Source organism: Rhagoletis zephyria, unplaced genomic scaffold, assembly GCF_001687245.7.
Source record: "Rhagoletis zephyria isolate East Lansing unplaced genomic scaffold, Rhagoletis_zephyria_1.1 Rzeph_scaffold_00989, whole genome shotgun sequence".
Lineage (NCBI taxonomy): Eukaryota > Metazoa > Arthropoda > Insecta > Diptera > Tephritidae > Rhagoletis > Rhagoletis zephyria.
In genome coordinates this window covers 58,199-73,879 of record NW_016158073.1, presented here as the reverse complement: position 1 = coordinate 73,879, position 15,681 = coordinate 58,199, and the positions used below count along the sequence as shown (strand labels likewise).

Here is a 15,681-nt window from a genome sequence, read left to right as displayed (position 1 = left end):
TATAAGTAAAGTGTTTAAATTTACCGTGGTCTTCTTTTTTGCCTTTATCTTTGCGAATCTTTGGTTTTGTTTTTATTTTTACCTTTGCCTTTATCCTTTTCTTTATCTGTGTATGCACGTACTCACCTTTACTTTCATTCTTGTATTGGTATTTTTCTAAGTTTTATTCTTTAACCTTTTATTATCAATGTTTCGTTAATTAATACCATACACTCAAGAAGCACTTGTTTCAGCCCCAATAATTTCGGTTGCACCATTTCCGTTGCATCATTTCCGTTGCACCATTTCCGTTGCACCATTTTATTAGCAATTTTTTGTTAAATTAATACCATACACTCAAGAAGCACTTGTTTCAGCCCCAATAATTTCGATTGCACCATTTCCGTGTGAAATTTCCTTTGAATTTGCCAATTTACTCCCAACCAACCAACCGCCGCTAAAGAAGTTTCACATACATACATACATACTTATGGGCATTTCCCAAAAAAGGTAAAACGAAAATGCAAGTAAATGAATTCAAACGGCGAAAAAAGGGTTTTTAAGTCGTACGAATGTCGCGTGCGTAATCCAGGCTATGCCCAAATATATAAACAGGCATTAGAAAATATAACAAGGATTCATATCGTCGTTTACGAAACCGCGTATCAACAAAATGCAAAACCGCATATCAAGATAATGCAAAACCACGTATGTGAGGTTGCATTAATTATTTTCTAGAGATTAATATTTCAAAGTGGTTCTCATTTTTATAAAGCAATCGCATTTCTGGCTCTTATATATTTTTTGACGAATGGATAAGGATTGAGCCAAGAGCTTGAGTAAGCAAATCCAATTTTGGCAGCAAATATCAGTTAAGGGGATTTTGCAGAATGACGATACTCGGTTTCGTTCTTTAAAGGACGATATGTCAGATGAAAAGGCTTCAATTTCAATTTAATGCTTATAATATTTTTTACAGAAATTTATCCCATAGTGACACGTTAAGAAACACTTTTTAAGCAATGTATGTATGCATATGTATATTTCTATATAGCTATACAGCCCCTTTTAATTATCGTACCTATGTAGGCACATTTGTATACCTTTGCCTTGAAATATTTGCACCCTTCGACAAAAGTACATATACGATTCGTTGAGCGCGCACATTTTTTCTACGCTTCTACAAACCCACATATATACAAATATTCATCCATATATGCTCGTTACTGCTTTCGCTCAGATAGCGCATTTGCCCGCGAGTTGCTATGTGGCCCATTAGCTCAGTTGGTTAGAGCGTCGTGCTAATAACGCGAAGGTCGCGGGTTCGATCCCCTCATGGGCCAAGCGGTTTTTTTTTTACTTTCTATTTCTCCGATTTTTTTTTTTTAATTTATTATTTCAAATAATAATCTGGGGTAATTCGACTTTTGCATTATTTAAAACAATTAAAGCTCATTAAAATGCAAACATTTTGCCAACAGTTTTCAATGGCTTGACATCAGTGCCAGCCTCCCGACTTAAGCTACTATTCCATATGACCACAAATATATGTGTACATCGATGTGGAGATAAGTTTTGGGTTTGTATGGCCATTATGCAGCTCTCAAGAAAAGCAAAAACTCCATGTAAAATGCCGTACATGAAATGGCTAAGAAATTTTCTTATGTAAAATTTTTTACATTCGTAAAACAAAACTTCAGATCTGATATCGGGTGGGAGAATTCAAGCCTTCAAACCCTTACTGCGGCAGGTGGCCAGCCTCTACGATGATGTAAATATTTTACTATCCATTTTTCCCAAAAACAAATTAAATCATAAAATTTTCTCTTAAATTGCTTCCATTTTCATTGTCATTCCAAAATAACAAACTTTTGCTAATTCCTTTTTTTTTGGGAATTTTCGCAGGTCCATTTTAAGCTATTTATTCGTTATCAAAAATTCAACTAAAATCAAATCAATTGTTGGGCATTCCACACAATTTCATTTCATTTTGTTTTATTTTGATTTCTTTGTGTGCCTGATTTTATTGGATTTCCATTAATCAGTTTAAACTAGTACTCGTTGACGTTGAAGTTGTTTTTTTTTTAATTCATTGTTATGGTTGTGGCTTTGTTGATAATTCGAGGCGAATGACTGAACTTAACCTACTGAAAAAAAAACAATAAAGCAACTTTAATAAAAAATGCAAAATATTATTTACAAAAAATAGACAAAATCAAGCTGCGTGTCTTTCTCTAGTCACAGCTATTTACTTACAAATGTATGTATATGTAGATTCATATATTCATATGTACATCCTTACGCGCATATGCATATTAGGTCGAATAATGCATGCGAAAAAGTAAAGTCGGAATTTTAACGCTCTCCCCCATACAATTTTTCTATATCGAAAAAATCTATACTCCTGTTTTTTTATTTTGAAATTAAAAAAAAATATTTAGAGGTCGCTCCAAGCGCTCAAAGTTTTCCATGTATTTTATATGGGGGAAAAAAAAAACATTTTTAGTAGAAGTGCTATGGAATTCTTGAAAATTAATATTTTTCTATCGGAAAACTTTGCTTCTATTCAGGAGACTTCTAATAAAAATATCCAATTATTTAATTTCACATTTTTTAATATCAGCGCTTTTTTATGGGTACCCTCATTGGAATTTTCGGCTTTTTGAGGGGTTCTATAAAAAATAGTTAATATTAAAAAAAGGTTAAATAAACGATTGGTTTCTATTATTTAAAGTCTTCTGAAGAGAAACACAGATATCCGTTCGAAAAATATTGAGAATAAAGAAATCTATACTATTTCTGAAATACTTGGAAAATTTGAGCGCTTTGAGCGAACTCTAAATATTTTTTTCACTTAAAAAATAAAAGAGAGGGGTATAATTTTTTTCGGTTTAAAGCAATCGTAGGGTGTGAGAGCACTAAAATTCTAAATTTACTTTTTTTTCACCACCCTAATATACATACATATGCATACAAACATACATATGTAGTACATTTGTATATAAATATTTATGATTACTAATTTTTAATGCATTCAGACAGATATACATATGTACATATTTACGTGCATATGTACTTACAGTGCCAACAATCATATTTTTTCATTTGAGTTTATTAGTCAAATCCAATTCATTATTGTGCTTTACAAATCATCAATTCATTATGGCATTTCTTGTTGAACACGAACACTTCACAAGCCCGATGTAAAGTGACGTCAATTTATTGCCAAATGATTGGGTGCGTTCGACTGTAGTAAATTATGTATATCATAATATACCATTACATGTAGAGAATTATGGGATGTGAGTATTAAGAACAAAAATAGAATTACTAGAAAGACAAATTGACAAAATTAAAACATTCGCCGTACCTAATCGATTATAGACATTGGCAATTTTAATAAAACGGACTTAAAAGTTTACATATAAATATAATCTTAATCAAAGCTCGTTCGTTAAAACCGCCTTTTCTTACAGTCAAATCTCGGGTTATTAGCTGTCAAATTTCTTGTGCTTGTTTTCTCACAACTCAAAGAAAATTTCAATTATACAATTATATATAAAAAAAAATATATTAAAAAATCTAGCCGGACAAAGCTCTTCTAAATTTTAAAAACTTTCATCTAAAAAATTTATCTAACCGGTTGAAAAATGATGGTTCTGGAATATTTGGAACAATATATTCCAATTCCCACTGTGGGGCGCCCATTTTTCAAAAGTTTAACGGTTGTTGGCAAGTATATGGTACTGTTAGATGGATACTACATATGTATTTAAAATTATTTTTGTTATTTTTTTTATAAAAATGCCGTCCAAGTTTTAACCAAAGCCTTATAAATCACAGTTTCAAACTTAATAGAAAATTTAAGAAAATGAAACTAATTTTCATGAAAACTTCAACTTTTTTATCTGAATCTTTAGAAAATTTTTGGGTATGCAGTTTTATAGCCCACAAAATTTTATTCCAATGAAGTGAAAGTTTCAAACCGCTAAAAAATCCAGTTGATTTTTGGGATTTTTTTTTTGTTGCCGGATTTTACAATTGGTCGATGGGCGGTTTTGCAAAAACATCGACGATGTAGGGGATTCACAAGACGTGTTAATCGTCGTAAAATCTCAAGCTTAACATATTTTCAACGTGAAATAACGGTTAAAATGGTTTTAGCTTAAAAACATTTCGGTGTCGGTAGAAATCTCCTAAAACCATTTTAATCATTATTTTACATAAAAAATGTTAAGCTCCAGATTAAACGATTCTTAACACGTATTGTGAATTGTTTTGAATTGTGCTTTTGTTCTGTAATGCCACCTCCGGTGCGATGTGAGCACTTCGGCAAAAGGTTGCAAATTGGCCCTGTGGCGCAATGGATAACGCGTCTGACTACGGATCAGAAGATTCCAGGTTCGACTCCTGGCAGGGTCGCTAACAAATTCTTTATTTTTACTTCTTAGCCTCTGCTTTTGATCATGGAATAACTGTAATTGGATTTATTTTTTCAAGCCACCTACGCGGGTCTCCGATATTTGTTGATTATGGCTACGGTGACCAGATTTCTGTGGACTAAAATCGGGACACTTTTAAAGCGTCGAATCCGAACCTATGATTTATTTTTTAGAATAAAAACATAACATCCTTTAATACAGTGTTATTTAAGACAAAACAAAGATAAAAAACTTGAATAGGGATCTCAAAAATAAATACACACACGTTTTAGCAAAAATGTTTATGACCTTTTTATGAAAATATAGCTTACTAACATCTAAAAAAACCTGTATATCAAGATTTCAAACTTTGTAGAACATTTACAAAAATGCGACAAATTGTGACAAATGTTGATCAAAATTTTAAACTTTTTAATCAGATTTTTAGAATTTACCAAATTTGCCCTTCGTTTTACTAGAATTGAATGGGCTACAAAACTGTATACTCAGAAAGTTTCTAGAAATATATTTAAAAAGCTCAAAATTTTGACAAAACTTTGTCGAATTTCGCCAATTTTTTAACAAAGTTTGATTTAAATGGTTTTTGTTATATAATAACACATAACCAAAGTTCAAAGAAAAAAAGGATGCTGGCTATGTTTTTGGCTCCCCTATATGTATTCTTTGTTCTTTGCAATAACGAAAGTGCTGCCACATTTGTATGAAAAATTGTTTTTGGGCCAGAGTACAGGAAGACTCTTGTTAAATTAATAAATAAAACACTGAAAATCGGGACTTAATCGGTACAAATATGAAAAATCGGGACACTTTTACGTCCCGACTTTAAAAAAATATTCAGTGGGATAATTTTCTAAAAATCGGTACTGTCCCACCAAAATCGGTACGAATGGTCACCGTAATTATGGCTTCCAATCAGTGATAGGACTTAAAAAAATTCTGTGGGGTAGAATCTGGAAAAAAATGTGGTAGATTTCAAAAAAATGTGGTAGGTCTCAGGTTTTGGATCAAACTTTGTACAGAAATTAAAGAAATTCTGTAGGGGTTCACCTAAATTGCAAACTTTTTAATTGTACTCTAAAAAAATTGATTTTAGTATAACAAAGTGCTAGATTGAAGTTGCTAAAAATTGCATTGAGTTTTGGCAATTTTTTTCTTGACAGTGCAAAGCGGTTCCTTCCATATCAAAATATTTTTCGAACATTAATTTTTTTGCAACCTTGCGGAGTGCTGTCAGCGTTTCATTCTATCACATCACGATGTAGCGAACAAATGTGGCACGTTACAGAAACCGCTACTTGTAATTTGCCAATTTTTATAATTCTCAAGTAAATTTAAACAACGCCTCAGAAAATTTAGATACACTGACATTTGCTAATACTTTCACGAAAATCGTAGTTTTTTAATTTTCCCTATTAGTTTTTTTTTTTTATAAATCATATATATTAAAATTTTACGTAATGAAACCACGTTTCCTGTCGAGAAATTTATTATTGAGAAAATTTACTATTACACAGTTTATTTTCTCCTCCCATTCGGCTTGAGAAAATTGATCGCCGCGGGAATGCGGAATCTTGTATTAAATCATTCTTGTTACCATATAGTGTTCAGTGTTGGACAATTTTTGCTCTTAAAATTAAGAAAATTATGTCGAGCAAAAATAAAACTAGGTACTCAAAAACGCGAATATGTGGTAGACTTCAGACCTTGTGTGGTAGATGTGGTAGATGCTCAAAAAAGTGACAGATCTACCACAATGTGGTAGAAGTCCGATCACTGCTTCCAATTAAGTATTGAAGCGAAAAATGTTATAAAACTTAACTAAATATAAGCCGTGCAAAAATTTATATGACAATTAGTGTTGCCAGATTAAGCAAAAACTGTTAATTTCCAAAAAGACCTGTATTTTAGACAACAAACACTTTATCCCTCAAAAACGAAGAATGTTTTTAAAAACCTTAGGACTTTTAATTTCATTAAGGACTTTTAACTTTATTAAACATAAAAAATCAATTAAAATAAAATAACTTAAACAGTTCATATTATACAAAATCATACTTTGTACACCGAAACATTTAAATTACATAACAGTTTCATTATTTTTCAAAAATGGCTTGTTATTTTTTGTTTAAATATATTTCACTGGGAACCTGAAATTTAGTACAACCCGATTTATTTTTTTTAAATAAATCTTTAGTTCTTAAAATATTAGAGAGCGCTGGAATTTCTAGTTTACTTCTAATTTTATTCAAATTGATTGCTGTGGCGACTGGAATGCAGAGGACAGCTGAAACCACTCATTTCAAAAGGGGAAACGCTGTACTTTCATCGCCTTTTGTATCTTAAAAGTTTACTTTCAAGAAAACGGTAAGAAAAGTTTTAGTTTATTCATTCAAATTCTAAATTTCAAAAATAACTGTAGTTTGTTCTAGAAGGTATTCTAAAAACTGTAAGGTTGTATCAAAAACTCTAATGTACAGTTAACACTGTAGATCTGGCCACATTCCTGACAATCACAGTCAGGATTTTGTGACGATATTGCATTAAGCCTTTCATGTCTATTGAAATATCGGCGTCCCAAGTAACTAAGTACTATGCACTAAACATAAATGTCTGAAAATAAGGTATTAATTTCTTAAGGAATTATATAAGTAAAGTACGTCTTTTGCCTTCTTCTTCTTGTCCTCTTCACTTATCTCTACTTGCCAATAATCGTTCGAAAGGTCGAGTGTTGAGAACCATTTTGTGGTAGCCCACGAGTCCAGAGTAGCTGTCCTTCTTCGTCATATCATTTAATTTCGGGCAGTCCACGCAGAACCCCATTTGGCCATCCTTTTTCTTCACAAATACCATCGGCGAACCCAATAGACGCCTCTCGCTCATTTCTTTTATGATTTGGTTTACAGATTCCCGTTTGACAAGTCGAACCCTCCGACGAATTTGACGGCTTGGTCTTGCATCATTAGTATCAATGCGTTGTTTCACAACATTGGTCCTGTCAGGTTTGCTGCCATCCGCGTCGAATATGTTGGAGTATCTGCAGAGAAGTTCCTTAGCCTTATGCTGGTGATTTCCTTCTAAACCTTTCGTCCGTGCATTTATGTCTTCCGTAATGTCATTCTCGCCAACGGAACCGAACTGAAATGCGTCCATTTTCTTCGTATTTGGCAGGATTTTACCAATAAGATCGTCCGGTGTAGAATTCTAAGCTGCTTCGACAAGCTATAACTTGTTTTTCCACAATTTCCATCAATCTGAGCCCAAACGACTGCTTCTGACTTCGGTGGAACCTGTTCGCTTTGCTCTAGAATCACTCGCTTGCTGCTGTAGGGGCCATCTAACCAAAGCTAAGTGGCACTTCCCTGTTGTTGTACTCCATGATTCTATTCTCCATGTCGATCTTGATGCCTTGGCCAAGCAAAAATTCTACTCATATAATGACTTTATCCACAATGTCCGCGATTATGAACACCGCCACATTCCCTATTGGTACTTTGCATGCTACTTCTCCTACAAATTGGGTGTTCTCACCAGTTTCTGTTCTCAACCTTGCTCCAGGGCATTGCCTTACCTCTTTAGTGCCCAAATCAGATCGAATGATGGAAAGTGGTTCTACCGTTTCGCTCATGTCCGTCAACATATCCACTAACAGTAACGTTGCTCACTTTTCTGCCAATTTGCGAGATGGAGATTATGGGGCATTCAATTGCGGGAGCCAGCGCGGCCCTTCCTGCTGGCTCGTTTTAATTTAACAACTGATTAGTGTTGGGTTCGTCTTCCTCAGCCAAGAGTTTGCGTCCTGCTGAATTGCTGAGCCCACTGGAACTTGCGCTGCAATCGCGGGCGAAGTGGCCAGGATTTCCACATTTAAAACATTTGCCAGAACCATCTATTTTCGCGCCCAGCAGCTTGATTATCTTTTTCAGCCAGCACTTAATGGGCTTTATAAGTTGGTCTACTTAGGAGCGCAGCCGTTCCACGTGTCTGAGCATACAAGAAAGTTTCAGCAAATATTTTCTTTGGATTGACATACGTCTCTCGCTTGGAATATATGTCCCTCATTATGTTGATAAATCTCGGACTTTTACCATTTCGAGGCGTTCACCAGATGCGTCTCAAATAGCTAAGTGGATCAACCTCTCGATCTCTGAGGTCATTTCCTGTAGAGTCTCGTTGGATTTTTGGCAGAGATTCTCCAGCTGCATCTGGTAAAATACCTGATTTTATAAATACCAATATAACCAATATACCAATATAAATCAATTTATTTAATAAATTTCCAATCTTAGTTGGAACCATTTATTATAAATTTGAAAATACTATTCGTATAGAAAAACATCATATGTAGAGCTTCAACTGGTAACACTGTTGCAGACAAAAAACACATAAACACAAATTAGGGGTTAATTGCTTGTGCTTGAATTCTTACAAATTCTTAGCACAATTGGTGTGCGCAACGATAAAACGTACATTTGACACAGTGTTCGCACAAGCCTCCGTGGCGCAATTGGCTAGCGCGGTCGGCTGTTAACCGAAAGGTTGGTGGTTCGAGCCCACCCGGGGGCGGATAACTTTTTTATTTAAATTTTAATTATTTTTATTGCCTTTTTAATTGTTTTACTTTAATGGATTTCAATGGGCTGTATAAATAAAAACGAAGCAATCGTTTTTTCTTACAATTTCACTTTCATTCATTTCATTTCAATTTAAATAAATCGAGTAAAAGGTCTATTTTATCTTGAATTTTTGAATGTTACTAAAATTTTTAATTTTAATTTTTTAGTTTATGTTATTTATTTTTTATTTAAATTAAACCTAATAATTTTATTATTTTATCTTCGAAATATGTATTTGTTTATTATAATTTATTTATTATTTGTTCTAGATTATTTTTATTTAAATTTACTACTTTTTTACCTTATTGCGATTATTCATTTCTATTTTATTTGGATCTTTTTTATTCTAATTCTTATTAATTTTGTTATGTTTTTAGATGTTTTATTTTGTTCTTATTATAAATATTAATTTTAATAATTTTTAAAATTATTTTACAATTTTTTATTTCTATTTTACTTATATTTTAACCTTTTATAATTTTTTTATTTTTTTTTTGTTTTTATTTAAATTAAATATAATGATATTTTTATTTCACTGCGATTATTTTTATTTAATTGGAATTTTTTATTAACATTTTAATTTGCAATTCAAATTTTTCTTAATTTCATTTATTTTATATTTTATTTGTTTTAGTTAAACTTAATAATTTTTTATTTTGTTTAGAATGTTCCCATTTTATTTAGAAAATTTTATTTGAAATTATAGTAATTTTATTTAGGTTTAATTAGGTTTTTATTTATTTTGCGATTACCGTTATTTTATATAGAATTTTTTATTTTAATTTAATTAAAATTTTTAAAATTTATATTTGTTTTAGGTTTGCATTATGATTTTTTTTTTAATTTTTTATTTATTTTACATTTGAATTATTTAAATTTTTATATTATCTTATTGCGATTATGTATTTCTATTTTATTTAAAATTTTTTATTAATTTGGTGTAATGTTGTTTTAATTTGTTTTTATTAAATTTATATATTTTTTACTTTATATTTTTACGAGTATGAATTTATTTTTTAAATAAAATTTAGTAAGTTTCTATTTTTTGCAGTTATTTTTATTTTCTCTAGAATATATTTACATTTGGATTTTAAGTAAGTTTATTATTTTTAGTATTTTATTATGTTTTAATTCTAAATAAATTTAACAATTTGTTTGTTTTTTTTTGCGATTTTTCTATTTTATTTCTATTTTTGTTTTAATTTTTTATTAAACTTAATATTTTGTATTTTATTTTATTGGGATTATTTCGCTTTTATTTTGAATTTTTCATTTTATTTAAATTTAATTTACTTTTATTTTTTATTTTAGTTCTACACATAGATTTTTTTTTATTATGTTAAATTTTTGATACTAATAAATTTTATTTTCTCTTTATTTTAACTAACTAAAAAAAAGATTTTATCCACATTACAATTCTAGTTACACTGTATTTAACGTGTATTTTAAAAATAAAATTGTCTCTGAAATTTACCAGCTTCTTTTAACTTTTGAGACATAAATTTGACTTTGCCCTTGTTGCGGCCCATAAGCCCATTTTTAAGTTTAAGACGAGTTTAGGAACAGTTTTATATTAAAAGAAAATTACCTTTTAAACCCGAATTATTTAGATGAAATTTCAAAATTAAAATGATTGATTTTCATTCATTTTTAATTGAAATACTAACTTTTTTTTTAAGCCTTAAATTTTATTTTATACTGCTGTATTTTTTTTTAGTTAAATTTTTGCGCCATTTTTGGCACAAAATCATGCCATGTTCGTAAATGCAAAATTAATTCGAAAATTAATGGATTTCCTCTGTCACTTTCAAAAAGTGCATTGCACTCGCCGAGCGTGCTAAGCGAACGAAAAATAATAATTTGTACATAATTAATCTATACAAAATTATTACTTGCAAAGCAATTCATCACAAATGACAGCGACAAATCGCCACACAGTCAGTTAAGCAGATATGTAGTTAAAAACGAAAAAAGTAATTTCCCCAAATTTCATATGCTACAACTCGCCTTCTCTTATTATTTTGCTGTTAAATTCCATTGCACGCTAACACGAATAATTTAATTACCCAACAAAAAATGCATTTTTCTTATTTTCTTTCCTGTTTAGCGACGGCAGCAGGCGACGGACAGAACACAACACTCCCACATGTGTGTGGCGTAAAGTCGCGCCTTCATTACTGGTAGCGACGCTTTTTTTCCTTTTGTTGCTATTTGTTTTGCTTTTGTTGCTGCTGTTGCTATGAATATTGCTTGTTGTTTTTATTTCTTTCCCCTTTGCTCAGCTCATTGGTCATTCTATTAATTGGTAGACTAATTAAGTGTCAAGTTGAATGAGACGGCTGTATGTAGGGATGCAAGCGATGCATCGATGTTTTCAAAACATCGATGTTTCGTCCGTAAATATCGATATTAACGTTGATGTTTTGCTGGACATCGATACATCGACTAGAAAAGTGAAAAACATCGACATCGTTCACTCATTCCGTTCGTACTCTGCTGAACGACCATTGCCAAGTGAGAGCTTGTTCTCGGAAGCTGGTGTAACCATCACTCAGAGTATAAGTAGGCTTTGGGGACTAGATTAGCAAAGCTTCTTTTCTGAACACTATTTCAAAATTTTTATATTCAAATAAATAAGATTTATTTAATGTGCAACACTTTTATATGGTAAAAAGCGCAAAAAGCCGTCAGCAAAAAAGTTATTAAAAATCAAAGCAATATTTTAAACACTTAAAACTTGCACTTGTTTCACTAGAATTACATAACCGATATACCTGCATACCCCAACTTCTTCTTAAGATTCAGTTAATAAATTCAAAACTAAGATGAAAAAGTGTTGAATTTTTGTAAATTCTGTATAAAGTTTGACAGTTTCACTAGAATTACATAACTAATATGTCGGCATGCCCCAGTTTTTTCTATGTGGTTTTGATTAAAACAAATAAACATTTTTATTTGAAAAAAATTCCAAATATTAAAAAAAAAACATGCACCCACTTTTGACCGACAGTGTATATTAAAATGTGTATTTTTATATCCGAGCGCACTTGTGTGCAAACATCGATGTTTTTATGAAAGATGTTGCATCCCTAGCTGTATGCGAGGTAACGGATTGGTTAATTTTCTGTCCGTCCAAACGCTTCTTCATTGTTGCATTCATTCAAGAAGTAATTTTTAGTCATGAAATTAAAACTATAACCAAATCATATGTTGAGAGAAATATATTTAGCTGACTTTTTCTATGTGTATTTCACAAGGGATTAAAAAAAAAGTAAAGTAAAAAAAGCTAGGTGTGTACAACTTGATTTTCCCTTAACTGAGTTCTTTTTAAACTTTTGGTGAATCTGAGTGCAGACACGTTGCTAACCGTTATTAACTCAATCGACGAATTGGAGGCTGCAGCGGATCAGCTCAACAGCGCCCTACTGGAATCTTTGCATGTCTGCATATTACCTGGTTCCTCCTAGATAAAATGTAAGGTTAGGACATCATTGATTTCCTGGTCTGTCTATTTAGAGCAAGTTATTGCTGTGGAGGAAGCTGTCCGCGTTATTTACTCCTAAAGCGGAAAAGAGGTCCCTTGACTTAGCTAAATCTTACATACCTATGTATGTAATACGTTAGTCTAACTTCTGTCACTCTCAAAAAACTAGAGAGATTGTTTGATCTCCATGTGAGGGGCATACTGAGCTCATTCGCTCTCTAACATCACATTCAATTTACTTATGTCAAAGAAATATCAACTGATTTGGCTTTCCTGTGTCTGGTTAGTAAAATCGAAAACGCCGTTGAGTCCAAGGAGATTACAATGTGTACATTTGTGGACATCGTGGGGTTTCGATAATTCTGTCTATGGTATTATCTCTAAAAGAGTTTAGATCCCGCTGCTGTTGGTTGGATCGACGCTTTGCTTTGGAACCACTTAAGTGAAGGTCAAAGCCATGAGATGCTGCCCTCTAATCAGACCACATAAGTGTAATTAAGGTACCGTTAGGTACGCGGATGAACTGGCAATTTTAGTTACAAGAAAATTTGGCAATATTGTCTCGGACATTACAAGTGCAGCTTCTCCGTGTGGTGTCAAAATGGTGTGCCAATACTCAAAAGGCTGTTATTTTACCCTTTACAACAAGGTATAAACTCAAACTTGGTTCGGTCATTCTTTTAGGGACAGTACTCCGACGAGGTCAGTTTCTAGGGATTACGCTAGATAAGAGACTAATATCTTGAGAAAACTGTTGCTAGATCCACCCGGGATATGTGGGTCTGAAGAAAAGTTGGTGAAAGTACATGGGGACTGAAGACTTCTATATAAGAAGCGTCACGCAGGTATTCAGGGCTGAAAATATGCAGAATTTCTGACTCTAAAGAGATCTAATCTGGCAGAATGTTCCAAGTGAAAACCCTAGATCGCGAATATTGGACTCACTGCCCTTCATCCCAAATATTTACATCGGTACACAAGCGGTTTAGTGATCAAGGAGAAAGCAGGTTCATGTTTTGATGGGATAGGTACAAAATTTGGCAGATGGCCAATGGGGCTTTAAGCCCTTAGGAAAGTGTTACCGAGTTACCAGATAACGAATTAATATATTAACGAGGATAGCTTGAATGCCCTTATTGAACATTTTTCTTTAAGGAGCTAAGGAGAAAATGAATTTTTTTTAGCTCTTTGCTCCAGCTCCGCTCCAGCTAAAATCCTTTGCTCCTTAGCTCCGCTGCGCTCCGAAGCCCTGACCTTAATCACACTGGGTCTTTAGAAATAAAAAAAACCTTTCCGGTCGCAGTGTTTATATTTTGCTATACTCATGCTGTTAACTAACTAACTAGCTTATGTATACTATATAATACTATTTTAATAATTTTTTCTTTGTTTCAGCACGTCACTGGATACTTTGAAACAATTTGTGAGTAAGTATTATTTAAACAATTATGGTAATTAATTTAGTATATTATTACGTACCATACCAACGCAGGATCTTACGATAGAGCCACAAACAAAGTTTCATCAAAATTTCACATTTTTAACCAAAATTTGTATGTATTAATTTTTGGGAAGTTAGTTTAGCCCATTTAATTCTAGTATGACAAAGTACGAGTTTGCAATGGCTAAAAAATACCATTGGTATTTTTTTTTTTGTTGACGGGTTTGTGCCTTTTCCTCCATATAAAAAAATCATCGAACATATCGCACACCTAGATCTAAAGTGCGATCAACTAAAAAAAAAAAATAAAATTTTTTTGGCGATTTTTTTCCATAAATTAATTCATAGCACTTGCATCCAACTAATTTACATATTTTTTCTTCATGATTATATATTTACATAAACTAAAAAACGACTGTTATACCTGATTTTGTATCAATTGCGTTGAATCTGTACGATCCACAAGCAGTTAAATTTCCCTCTAAGAATTTTGAGTTAGCTCACTTTAGATCTACATAGGTGTGCGATATAAGGGTAGAAATATCGATTAGGCATACGCCTGGATACATCTCTTATACACCGATGGATTCAAAATGTAACGTATAAGCTTTCTCTGAATCCCTGGGATGAAGAGAATCTTTCCACCTGCACGAATTTGCAAGTGGCAGGCTGAAGGTCTGGAATTTAGCACATTTTCAATGTATTTTCTGCTGAGTTAGGGCGTTTTTGAACCGAATTCTGAGATAGAGCGTTCTTCAACCAAATCCTGAGATAAGGTGTTTTTCAATAAAATTCTGAAATAGGGCGTTCTTGAAAAGTTTCTGGGATAGGGTGTTCGATCTTCCACTCAGGTGACGATATATTGTCCAGTAAAACCAGATTTTGTTAAAGATTATTTCAAAACAATCGCAGAAAATTATATTTTTTCCATTAAAATGTGTATCGTTACTTAGCTCGTAAAAGATCACAATCTGCAACTCAAAAGGCTTTTTTTTTGTTTATAGATTTATGGCCTAAATGGGTTAATCGTAATGACTAAAACAAAATTTTCAGCTGAAAATAATGGTCATACATACATATTTAGTATAATGATAACGATCCGCTTACTTCGCTTTCTTGACTATTATCGCAGCTCCATTTCGCAATTTCACTTCCATTCCAATGTTCACCATACGCCATGGTAACATACCTTAAATTGACGACTAAAAATCATTTGTTCCCAGCATTCTTCAGCTTTCAACCGACATTTCACAAAACGTGCTGCTCGCTATGGAAAATATGAAATTTTTGCTGACCCCGCTAAAAAAACACTGACACAGAAATTCCACAAATACGCTGCATATTTGCTTTTTTTGTTGTCCTTATTTCGTTCTAGCTACCAACATGTCACGATTTTTGGTTTTTTTCGCTCCTCACGTAAACTTCAACGTCCTGCCCAATCCACCGAAAAGTAATTGCTCAATGGGCGAGAGAGCAGGTGTACACATACAAATGCACGCATGTGGCAGCAAGGACAATGGCATATGTACCTATGTAATCACACACACACGCATTCATAAGTGTATGCAGTATAAACATTTTCACCGCGCTAGACAGACAACCGCGTCGTGGCGTGGCGTGCTGTAGAAAACGCGTCCTTGCCACTGCCAAAAGGAAAGCCAAAATACGAGCAAAAAACCTAAAAGCAAATACAAACAATGAATACACCGTTAGGTGCTATAT

General features: G+C 32.7%; 1 long non-coding RNA gene and 3 other non-coding genes across 4 annotated transcripts in view; all 4 read left to right on the top strand.

The window, feature by feature from the left end:
- LOC108362322 (uncharacterized) overlaps nucleotides 1-13,976 on the top strand; it is a 71,110-nt gene extending 57,134 nt beyond the window's left edge. Inside the window, exon 3 of the long non-coding RNA XR_001847447.1 lies at nucleotides 13,914-13,976. This is a non-coding gene — a long non-coding RNA (uncharacterized LOC108362322). The remainder of the gene's footprint in view (nucleotides 1-13,913) is intronic.
- Nucleotides 1,249-1,322, top strand: TRNAI-AAU (transfer RNA isoleucine (anticodon AAU)). The gene has a single exon. It is a non-coding gene; the product is annotated as a tRNA-Ile (tRNA).
- On the top strand, nucleotides 4,329-4,401 carry TRNAR-ACG (transfer RNA arginine (anticodon ACG)). Its single transcript has one exon. It is a non-coding gene; the product is annotated as a tRNA-Arg (tRNA).
- Nucleotides 8,911-8,984, top strand: TRNAN-GUU (transfer RNA asparagine (anticodon GUU)). The gene has a single exon. It is a non-coding gene; the product is annotated as a tRNA-Asn (tRNA).
- Nucleotides 13,977-15,681: the final 1,705 nt, after the last annotated feature.